General features: G+C 38.2%; 1 protein-coding gene across 1 annotated transcript in view; it reads left to right on the top strand.

Annotated features, from left to right (window-relative positions):
* Positions 1-12,795, top strand: part of LOC127450604 (potassium channel subfamily T member 2) — a 142,341-nt gene that overhangs the window by 538 nt on the left and 129,008 nt on the right. The gene's annotated exons all lie outside the window — the stretch shown is intronic.

The raw sequence follows: 12,795 nt of genomic DNA, 5'->3' as shown, positions 1-12,795 counted from the left end.
TACTAGTTTATTTTGTAGGTATATTGGTACAAATATTAGTAGGCCTATAGTATTTCTAGGTTAACCATTAGTACTGGTATTAATATGAGCATTATTGTGAGTATGAGCATTAGGATTAGTTTTGGTATTAGTATTATTAAGAGTTTAGTACAGATATGTACCTTATCATATATTCTGTTGGTGTCTTAAAACCTAGGATCATCTTGCGATGCCCAAAAATGCTGTCTAGGTAGGGAGCATACTAGTTATTGAGTCAGTTCTTGTGTTTTTATGTAATCTGGTCACACTTTGATTGTATGCACATTAAAATGAGCATGAGGATCAGTATTGGTATTAGTATTGTCTCAAAACATTGGAAGCATCTTGTGATGCCCAAAAGTACTGTCTACATAGGCAGCTTACTAGGTTTTGAGACTCTGAGACTGTTATTTCATGTAATCGGGTCACACTTTGATAGTTTTGACTTTTTCAATAGCCATTTTTCATACTGCAGTAAGGATGAATTGACACATATTTTATGATATGCATGCTTGCGTTAACTCTGCTACATTCAGTGTTGATGAAATGATGATGAAAAAGTAAATGTTACTTACCAGAATTGTTTTTATTTTGTACACCTTTGATATTATGATTCGGTGGATTGCGCTCAGTATGCAAACTATTCATAATGTGTCAATTGTAGCAGATCTGAAGCATAATTTATCCACCAATTTCTTTCATCATATCAATTTAACTGTAATGTAATCGTTATATTGTGATTAAATTTGAACACAAATCAAATATTCTTTTGAGTGAGACTAATGGAAAATGGAAGTCTGCATTTTATGCTTGACATTCCGTTGCTAGGTGAAGACTGAGGAATGAAGACCAAAACACTTTAGTCCTTTAGAAAGATAAGAATGAGTTTTCTCACTCGCCTGTGGCCTTCCCGAGTGGGTGTTTAAAATGCACTAATTGGCGAGAGATCATTCATAAAGGGGTTAAAAGTAGGGGACATTTCTTCGTAAATGGCGGAACAACTTCAAGTGATAATTTCTCGTATGAAAGAGCCTCCAATTGACAGTTTCAGAGGGATCTCATTACCGAAATCATATCTTATCACTCTCACCCACTGGGGATCGATTATATTATTTGCTTATCAGAGTGTGTGCGGAGGTGGCAAACGGCATACTTTTTTACATTTTTTATAAAACTCTCCCGGTGGAGGTGTTTCGTAGAGAAGCTTGTTTCCTGTACGGACAACCCAGTGAGCATGCTGAATAAAGCTTACAATCCAATTTTATGTGTGTGTGTGAAACATTAACCTGTTCAATGTGTCTCCCTGGGGACCTCATACAAGGATGTCTGGCTCCTCTGGCTCTGAATCAAACAGAAAGACCTCAAAAAGGGCAAAGTCCAAGTTGGCAGATTACTTGGTGCCAATGTAAACAGAATGTGGGTATTGAAGCCAGTGTGATTCCCCTCTCATAGCCCATTTCACTTCTGTAATGTGATGTATTTGTGGGGTGGGCTTGATTTGATCCATCATGAATGGACTGGTTTCTGAAAAGTGATCATTCCATACCAGAACAGAGCCAGACCTGAATGCAAGTTTGCCAAAACAAACCCTAACCTAAAAAGCAGATCATTTTCAAAAAAAAACAATTTAATGGATGCTAAAAAATGTCTTAGTCTCAGGTTACTGTGGCGAGCACAGACATAGACGCTACAAAAGCCCATACAGAATAAAATCCCAGATGCAGTTTATTGTGCAAGACAAAAATTAAGATTTGGTGCATAACGCTAGATTTGTAACGTTAAACAAGCCCAAAATACACCAGGGACTCTTATTTTAATATGTCTGTGCTTCAAGCTCACACAAACATATAAGAAAAACAATCATCTATATTACAATAGAATTACTGTAAAGTAAACATTGTCATACTAATACATACTGTGTGAGCATTAATTCATCAACAGTAGATCATCGTGCATCATTAGTAGATCATCAAGGATCGCTTGTCATAATTGTTCAGTATTCCGATAAACTGGAATTATATGAAAACAGACTTTTTTTCTTTTTCTCGAGGGACACTGTCAGTCAAGCTCAACATGAACTCAATAATCATAAAGGTTATATAAATAAATATTCAATAATGTCTATGCTTCAGATGTGTCTTTCTTTATAACTTCTCATGTAATCATGCATTAGTCCATAAACGAGACTAGGCTCTGTTACAATGCTCTATATTTAAGTATTCACCAAATTAAGCATTTTATATACATAGTATTCACCAGATCAGTTTTTTTTTGTTGTTGTTGTTATTGTTGTTGTTTACAAGATATGAAGTTGGAGACGTGCCAATATGCTGAAGGGGCACGATTCCATATAGTCTTTTTCTTTGCCTCCCCTCAATTTAATTTATTAATTCAATGAACACTTAAATAATCTTATAAAAATAACAAAATATGCATTGAAGTGAAGATAAAAATATGGATGAATATTGTTAATGATGACAGGTTTATTGACACGCATGTGATTGTTTTTGGAATCAAACCGTTTTAACTGTAGAATCAGAGTTCGAAATTAACTTTTTAGCCCACCAGCCAAGGTGTACATGAAAAAAATTTCCAGCCAGTCTGATTTCTTACCAGCCAATATTGTTATTATTATTATTATTATTTATTGCATTTTACAAGTGGATTTTACAGACAAAAGAGACAACTAAACAATACTGTATCCATGTTTAAAAGTGAGCTGCCTTTTTAAAACAATTTTATTGTTTTATGAAATATTTAATTGCCAGATAGCCCATTTATATTGATTTTTGTTAGATTATTCACTTATTACAACTACATGCTGTCACATGAATGACCAGTAAGTAACTCTGAGTCTCATGAGCCTTAAGTACACATAACTTAATGACTACAGACCTGTCGCCCTGACGACTGTGGTCATGAAATCATTTGAGAGACTGCTGTTGACCCACCTGAAGAACATCACTGGACCCTTTCTAGATCCCCTTCAATTTGCTTATCGAGCAAACAGGTCTGTGGATGATGCAGTCAACATAGGATTGCATCATATCCTGCAACATCTGGACAGACCAGGGACATATGCAAGGATCCTTTTTGTGGACTTCAGTTCGGCTTTCAACACCATCATCCCAGCTATTCTCCAGACTAAATTAGCCCAACTCTCTGTTCCCACGTCTATCTGTCAGTGGATCACCAGCTTTCTGATGGACAGGCAGCAGCTTGTGAGACGGGAAATTCACTTCCAGCACCTGTACAATCAGCACTGGTGCCCCCCAGGGATGTGTGCTCTCCCCACTGCTCTTCTCCCTCTACACCAACGACTGCATCGCCAAGGACCCCTCTGTCAAGCTCCTGAAGTTTGCAGACGACACCACTGTCATCGGCCTCATCCGAGATGACGATGAGTCTGCATACAGAAGGGAGATTGAACAGCTGGCTATCTGGTGCAGTCAAAACAACCTTGAGCTGAACACACTCAAAAGTTGATTGTGGACTTTAGGAGGAACACCCCAACATTGACCCCCCTCACCATTCTAAACAGCACTGTGGCAGCAGTGGAGTCATTCAGGATCCTGGGCACTACCATCTCACAGGACCTGAAGTGGGAGACCCACATAGACTCCATTGTGAAAAAGGCCCAGCAGAGGTTGTACTTCCTTTGCCAGTTGAGAAAGTTCAACCTGCCACAGGTGCTGCTGATACAGTTCTACTCAGCAGTCATTGAGTCTGTCCTCTGCACTTCAATAACTGTCTGGTTTGGTTCAGCTACAAAATCAGACATCAGAAGACTACAAAGGACTACAAAGTGCTACAGAGCACTGAGCACCAGAACTATCGGGCACAAGAACAGTTTTTTTCCTTCAGGCTATCCATCTCATGAACAGTTAAAACTGCCCCATTGAGCAATAATTATGTGCAGTACACAGCTTAGTCTATTTATATTTATCCAACATATCCTACCTCTTCTGCCATTACTTTCCCTTGCACTGTATATAACAGATTTGTATTTAAATTTGCACTATGTATGTGTGTATGTATATATAGTATATGTATGTATGTATGTATGTATGTGTGTATGTGTGTGTGTGTGTGTGTGTGTGTGTGTGTGTGTGTGTGATATATATATATATATATATATATATATATATATATATATATATATATATATATATATATATATATATATATATATATATATATATATATATTGTGTATTCTATATATACTTTATTTTCTATTCAATTTTTATTTTATTCTATTTTTATTTATTTACAAATTTTTTTCAAATTTTTTTTTTTTTATTATCTCTGTCTTGTTGCTGTGTTGTATTGTTGTGCACTGGAAGCTTCTGTCACCAAGACAAATTCCTTGTATGTGTAAGCATACCTGGCAGTAAAGCTGATTCTGATAACTCATTAACAGTTCTTGGTTTACTTGGAGTTAGTCTATTAATTCAGTCAGCTCAAAGGGATTCATAAGTCTTTTTGGTTCACAAAAAAAAAAAAAATTCATAGATTCGTGTATTTGGGAATCGGACAACAGTTGTTGATTCACTTAAAAGAACCGGCTCAAAAGAGTCATTTGTTTGGGAATCTGATTACACTGTTGCTTGTTATGTCTAGTTCTGTAAATTCAAAGGAAATGGCTCAAAAGAGTCATTTGTTTGGGATTCGTCCAACTGGTAGTGCTTTATGTCTCATCTCGCACTGTAGATTCAGTAGCAATGTTGCTGTGGCGCTTAATATTAATACAGGAAACACTGTATTTTAGTCCAGTTTTCTGTCCGCATCACCGAAAGAATGAACGTTCAAGAACCATTAACGAAACCGAACGTCATGAAAATCACTTGGTGTGTATTATAATGCAATCATTACCATCACATAATTAAAACTCAAACGGGGGGCCTGGGTAGCTCAGCGAGTAAAGATGCTGACTACCACACCTGGAGTCACGAGTTCGAATCCGGGGCGTGCTGAGTGGCTTCAGTCAGGCTTCCTAAGCAACCAATTGGCCCGGTTGCTAGGGAGGGTAGAGCCACGTTGGGTTAACCTCCTCGTGGTCGCTATAATGTGGTTCTTGCTCTCGGTGGGGCACGTGGTGTGTTGTGCATGGATGCCGTGGAGAATAGCATGAAGCCTCCACACACGCTTTGTCTCCACGGTAACGCACTCAACAAGCCACGTGATAAGATGCGCAGATTGGCAGTCTCAGACGCAGAGGCAAATGTGATTTGTCCTCCGCTATCCAGATTGAGTCACTACACCACACGCATTGGGAATTGGGCATTCCAAATTGGGGAGAAAAGGGGAGAAAGAAAAAACGTACTTGCACGTCCACTGGAAATCCAAGAGTGGTCTTCCGTTCACCCACTTGGCATGAACACTCCTGAACATTACTTTCATCTTGCATCAAGATTTACGGCTAACTAATGGGATGTGTCCACTGGCGCGGAAGAAATCCATTCAGACCTGCTCAACACACCAGAGAGCTGCAGCTTCATGGCGAGTTTGTAATTTACAAAGCCAGTGTGTGTGTATGTTCTACTATTAGTTTTCAGTACACGAGCAAAGATTTCATCTTAAAAATGTGCTTTATTAAATGTTTGCTTACCCAGCCAAAGAATTACCACAATGAATGCGTGCAATCATTATTTGAAGTCTGAATTAAACATAATGATGCGATTAAATCATTGAATACCTTCGCTTGTCACGTGCCAGCAGACAAACAGCGTTGTGACTATCGATGAGCAGCGGGACTAGCGAATATAAGCCATTCTATGTAAACACATTAGACCGTACTAGCTGTAGGCCTTAAAAGGTCTTAAATATCTAAAATAAAGTACAAGATGTCTTAAATATTGTTTGGGCCGTGAATAAAGGAGATGCTTAAAACAGAAAACAAGCTGTTAGAGCGTTACGTGATGCTCTGAGGTGGATTATGAGGTGATGTCATCATGTACCAAACAATGGGGAAACGCAAGTTTAACAAGTGTCTCAAAAATAATGATTTCTAAATATTAGTATAAAGTGAATATTAGGTTATCAGGGCCTGGAATTCCAGACTGATCTCACAGTGAAATCGTAAACAGTAGGTTGACTTTTCTTTAGCTGAAATTAGGGCTGAGTATTGATACAGATTTCCTGATTCAATTCGATTCTGATTCACAAGCTCTCGATTCAATTCTGATTCGATTAGATTCAATATAAATTTATATGGGTTTATTTAAGTTATAATGTTCCTTTTGCTTACATATAAAATCTCCCAGCTAATGATGTTAATTATACAGGGGACCTTTTAACTAGATACATTAGGAAAATATTAATTTTACTGATTATATTTGATTACTTTTTCATCATTTTGGTCACATTTTGGCTTTATAAAAATGAACAAATAAATGTATTCAATCAATAAATAAGATATTATATTTCATAAATTATTTTTGTTACATATTTATTATTAAATTGCATAATATGTACTATTTACAAGTATTTACAATGATTTGTTGAACACGTGCTAAAACCGGTACTGTCTCTTTAACAAACAATGGCATTTCTGTAAACAGTGCTTTTAAATGAGCTCATATAAATGAGAGAGGACTCGAATAGCTTTACCTCATCTGTGCGATGCATGATTAGAATTGAATGAGTTTTTTTTTTTTTTTTTTTGATCAACAACTGACTGTAAGAACAGAAAGGGTATTAAAGAGATGTTACTCAATGACAAATGGGTTGCGTGGATCTCGTCTTTGGACACACATTACACGGAACAACTTTTACTGTCAACACGCTGTGAAAGGATCTCGCTGCTGAACACTTCACGACTAAACTACACAATTACTGGTGAGTGAAATGTAAACATTTACCAACCAGTTGCCAAATATATTCACTTTAGTCACATAGCGCGAAATTTGGTTGCAGATGCAAGTGATTTCCTCTCGTAGTAGTGGGTTGAGCATTGAGTGAAAGATCGATATTGGGACTTAAGAATCGATATCGAGATCATTCAAATGAAGATCACGATTAATCGGAAAAACAATATTTTTACTCACCCCAGCTGAAATCGGTCTGTGGCCAAAGCAGTAAGCATTGTTGGGTGTATGGGCATGTGTGAGCTCCATTTTCCAGGTAAAATGTCCATATAGAGGCGCCAAAAGCAAGTAGTGAAGCAAGTTGTTTTCAGCTGTAAAGGCTGTAGGGCAGTGAGGAGGACTGTGTGTTTTATAAACTGAAACCCCCCCAACCCAAACCCCAAACCTAACCATCAGTGGAGTAAAAATGTAATGTTAGAGGGAAAAATGCAACCTCTGATTATGTGAACATGATTACTTCCTGGTATCTGTGCCGATCTCCCGTGTGATCTCGTTGGGAATTCAGCACAGGATTGCTAGTATAGAGCACAATTTAAATCATTCCTGCATGTTCCATGTTCATAATGCGGGGATTTCCTGCATAATTTTATTCACTTAAACATGTAGCTGAGAATTAGTAAACCAATCCATACAGATGAACACATCAAAACAAGAGTCAATAGTTTGTTTCAAACTGTAATTTCAGAATCTGTGCAAGTAAATAAGCTCTTCCCAATCTGTTTTATCAATCTCTCTCCCTCTCTTGTGCAGCCAGCAGTGAGTGCACTCAGTGAGGAAGCATGTTGTTCTTGCAAATTTACTGAATTTAAGATGTTACAGATGTATGATCCTTCATAAACCTGTTAATCTGACATGCAAATGCCATTGTAACACATCTCTGTGAGCGAGATTATACAATAAAACTATTGCTCTTGTTTATATTCAACGAATCTGACAACGTTGCAACTTGTAAGCAAACGAGGTTGGAGCGGTCTAGTTTTGTCACCTTTCACACTGTGGTGCTCCCATATAACAAAGCTACTAGAATTACTCAGCTGCAGTGTAAAGAGAAATACTTAAACACCTGTTACATCTCCCATCTCACTGGAGCTCCATCTGATGTCTCCAGGTATTTTCTCTGCCATGTGAATCAGTCAATTTTAATATGCAATAATATACATAAATAATAATAACAATGTAGTAATATCAATACTATCATTTTAGTATACATAATATGAAAGTGTATCTATCTTGAGATTTTGTGGGATCAGCTAGACCGTAAGGTGCGTGAGAAGTGCCCAACAAGACAGCCACATCTATAACAAGTGCTACAGGAAGTGTGGGGTGAAATGTCACCTGAGTATCTGGACAAACTGACAGCTAGAATGCCATGGATCTGCAAAGCTGTCATTGCTGCACGTGGAGGATTTTTAGATGAGAACTCTTTGAAGCAGTTTTTTTTTTTTTTTCAAATTGTAATAGTAAATTTTCACTTTATTAATGTCCTGACTATACATTGTGATCAGTTCAGTGCCACTTTGGTGAATAAAAGCTTTTGGCCGCCAGTGTATATATATATATATATATATATATATATATATATATATATATATATATATATATATATATATACTGTATATACACAGTGCATTCATAAAGGATTCAGACCCTTTAATTTGTTTCACATTTTGTTATGTTGCAGCCTTATGCTAAAATGCTTTAAATAATTAATTTTTTTTCCACATCAGTCTACACTTCATACCCCATAATGACAAAGCAAAAACCAGATTTTTGATAACTTTGCACATTTATTAAAAAGAAAAAACTGAAATGCCACACTGATATAAGTATTCAGACCCTTAACTCAGTACTTAGTTGAAGCACCTTTGGCAGCAATTACAGCCTCAAGTTTTTCTGGGTATGATGTAGCGATGGGCACAAGTACTCGGACGTGGCAGCAATGATCGATCGTGAAAACGATGATTGATGGTGATCATGCATGATGTGACTTTTCACTTAATTCAAAATCCAGTGACAATTACCTGACAACTAAACACAAACGTGTCAAAGAGGGAGCTTATTTTTAATTTTGAGATTAATTACGTTGTGATTTTGAGGGATACATTAATTGTCTGAGACGTCTCATAGCAACCAAACTGATATACAACGCTGCAATGCTGTCGATACGATAATCAAAAGAGAGTGTAACTAACCGTGTTTTGAACACCTGTCTCTGCAAAATGTTTGCTAAACACGTTTTATTATCATTTAATGTAAGAACTTTGACTCCTTAATGGACATTATTTAATAAAAGTGAACGTTTGTCACTGACTGTAAACCTCCCTGCCCTGGGTGGCGTCATGTTTGCGTGATGTAACACACACCTGCATCTCGACGAAATGAATGAAGATTTCCGCACGAGTTTCTAATTTAGATGTCCGATATAAAGTGTCAATCCGTTGCTCTTTCCCCAGTTGAAAGGTGGAAATTCCAACTCTCCGAATTTAATGGAATGCTTCATGAATCACATCAAACACAATACGGAGCATCGAGGCTTTCCCCACAAGAGCGAACACTTGGATACACGCACACACACACACAATTATGCACACACACACACACACACCAGGCAGTAAGGCAGTGGACTCAATGCGCTGAAGCAATGCATATACAGCAGGCGAGTGTTTCAAACACTTTGACAGAGCGCAGCTAAATGGAACAGAATGCAGCGTCTTCAAACTGAACTTCAACTTAACACGCATATTAAAAATGCGATGGTTATGACTCTATGGTTATGATGGTTATGTCTCCTGCTAAGCCAAATGCGATTTGAAAATAGATGGTTCAGACAGTCACTAAAAAAACTGGTGCATGCTTACAAAGATTACTACGGTAACCTGAAGGAAGAACATACAGATGCGCATTGTGCACATTCTTTCCGAGCAGGGCAGTGAATCTTCACATAATGACAAAATATGATGCATTATATTTTAATTATGCAATATTTTGTACATTTTGTAACATTTTATTTTATAACAGCCTATAATGATGAATAGACAATACACTGGAACAACAATACACAATGCAGCAGCTATAGACTTTTGTCAGACATGTTATTATATATACAGTTATGTACATGTCATTGCCCTTCGAGTACTCAACGAGTAATTAGTTCGAGTACTCGAGTAGACAAAATTACCAAAATGCCCATCCCTAGTATGATGCAACAAGCTTTGCACACCTGGATTTGGGGATTTTCTGCTATTCTTCTCTGCAGATCCTTTCAAGCTCTGTCAGGTTGGATGGGACCATCAGTGGACAGCCATTTTCAGGTCTCTCCAGAGATGTTTGATTGGGTTCAAGTCCGGGCTCTGGTTTAGCCACTCAAGGACATTCACAGAGTTGTCCCCAAGCCATTCTTGTGTTGTCTTGGCTGTGTGCTTAGGGTCATTGTCCTGTTGGAAGGTGAACCTTCGGCCTAGTCTGAGGTCCTGAGTGCTCTAGACCAGGTTTTCATTAAGGAGATCTCTGTATTTTGCTGCGTTCAGCTTTCCTTCAACCCTGACCAGTACCCCAGTCCCTGCCACTGAAAAACCCACCCTCACCATTGGGATGGTATTGTGCAGGTGATGAGCAATGCCTAGTTTCCTCCAGACATGATGCTTGGAATTGAGGTCAAACAGTTCAATCTTTGTTTCATCAGACCAGAGAATCTTGTTTCTCACAGTCTGAGTGTCCTTTAAGTGCTTTTTTGCAAATTCCATGTGGGCTTTCATGTGTCTTGCTCTGAGGAGAGGCTTCCATCTGGCCACTCTGCCATAAAGCCCAGATCGGTGGAGTGTTGCAGTGATTTGTTGTCCTTCTGCAAGTTTCTCCCATCTCCACACATGATCTCTGGAGCTCAACCAAAGTGACAATCGGGTTCTGGTCACCTCTCTTACCAAGTCCCTTCTTGATTGCTCAGTGTGGCCGGGCAGCCAGCTCAAGGAAGAGTCCTGTTTGTTCCAAACTTCTTCCATTTAAGAATTATGGAGGCCACTGTGTTCTTGGGAACCTTCAATGCAGCCAGCATTTTATTGTAGCCTTCTGTGCCTCAACACAATCCTGTCTCTGAGCCCTGCAGGCAGTTCCTTTGACCTCATGGCTTGGTTGTTGCTCTGATATGCATTTTCAGCTGTGAGACCTTATATAGACAGGTGTGTGCCTGTCCAAATCATGTCCAATCAATTGAATTTGCCACCAGTGGATTCCAATCAAAGTGTAGAAACATCTCAAAGATGATCCAGAGAAATGGGATGCACCTGAGCTAAATTTCAAGTGTCATAACAAAGGGTCTGAATACTTATAAAAATCTGATATTTCAGTTTTTTCTTTTTAATAAATTTGAATGTTATCAAAAATCTGGTTTTTGCTTTGTCATTATGGGGTATGGAGTGTAGACTGATGTGAAAAAATAAACAATTTAAAGCATTTTAGCATAAGGCTGCAACATAACAAAATGTGAAAAAAATGAAGGGGTCTGAATAATTTATGAATGCACTGTGTGTGTGTGTGTGTGTGTGTGTGTGTGCTATATATATATATATATACTTTATATACAATTGAAGTCAGAAGTTTACATACACTTTGGTTTAAGTCATTAAAATTAATTTTTTAACCACTTCACAGATTTCATATTAGCAAACTATAGTTTTGGCAAGTCGTTAGGACATCAACTTTGTGCATGACATGAGTAATTTTTCCAACAATTGTTTACAGACATATTGTTTCACTAATTGACTAAATCACAATTCCAGTGGGTCAGAAGTTTACATACACTAAATTAACTGTGCCCTTAAGCAGCTTGGAATATTACAGAAAATTATGTAAAGCCTTTAGGCAATTAGCCAATTAGCTTCTGATAGGCTAATTGGAGTCTAACTCAGTGCCTCTTTGCTTGACATCATGGGAAAATCAAAAGAAATCAGCCAAGACCTCAGAAAAAACATTGTGGATGCTCCACAAGTCTGGTTCATCCGTGGGAGCAATTTCCAAATGCCTGAAGTTACCACGTTCATCTGTACAAACAATAGTACGCAAGTATAAATACATGGGACCACGCAGCCATCATACCACTCAGGAAGGAGATGTATTCTGTCTCCTAGAGATGAACATAGTTTGGTGCAAAAAGTGCAAATCAATCCCAGAACAACAACAAAGGACCTTGTGAAGATGCTGGAGGAAACAGGTAGACAAGTATCTATATCCACAGTAAAACGAGTCCTATATCGATATAACCTGAAAGGCTGGTGCATGGAAGAAGCCACTTCTCCAAAACCACCTTAAAAAAGCCAGACTACAGTTTGCAAGTGCACATGGGGACAAAGATACTTTTTGGAGAAATGTCCTCTGGTCTGATGAAACAATAATTTGGCCATAATGACCATCATTATGTTTGGAGGAAAAAAGGTGAGACTTGCAATCCAAAGAACACCATCCCAACTGTGAAGCATGGGGGTGGCAGCATCATGTTGTGGCGATGCTTTGCTGCAGAACGGACTGGTGCATTTCACAAAATAGATGGCATCATGAGGAAGGAAAATTATGTGGATACATTGAACCAACATCTCATCAGCCAGGAAGTTAAAGCTCAGTCACAAATGGTGTCCCCAAGCATGCCTCCAAAGTTGTGACAAAATGGCTTAAGGACAACAAAGTCAAGGTATTGGAGTGGCCATCACAAAGCCCTGACCTTAATCCGATCCAGATCTGAAAAAGCGTGAAAATTCCAGGAGATCAGCAGTTACAGAAATACTTAAACCAGCCCCTCTGGCACCAAAAATCATACCACGGTCTAAATCACTGAGATTATATTTTTCCCCATTCTGATGGTTGATATGAACATTAACTGAAGCTCCTGACCCGTATCTGCATGATTTTATGCACTGGAC

This window comes from Myxocyprinus asiaticus, chromosome 13 (genome assembly GCF_019703515.2).
Source record: "Myxocyprinus asiaticus isolate MX2 ecotype Aquarium Trade chromosome 13, UBuf_Myxa_2, whole genome shotgun sequence".
Classification (NCBI taxonomy): Eukaryota; Metazoa; Chordata; class Actinopteri; order Cypriniformes; family Catostomidae; genus Myxocyprinus; species Myxocyprinus asiaticus.
This window is presented reverse-complemented; position numbering and strand designations above follow the sequence as displayed.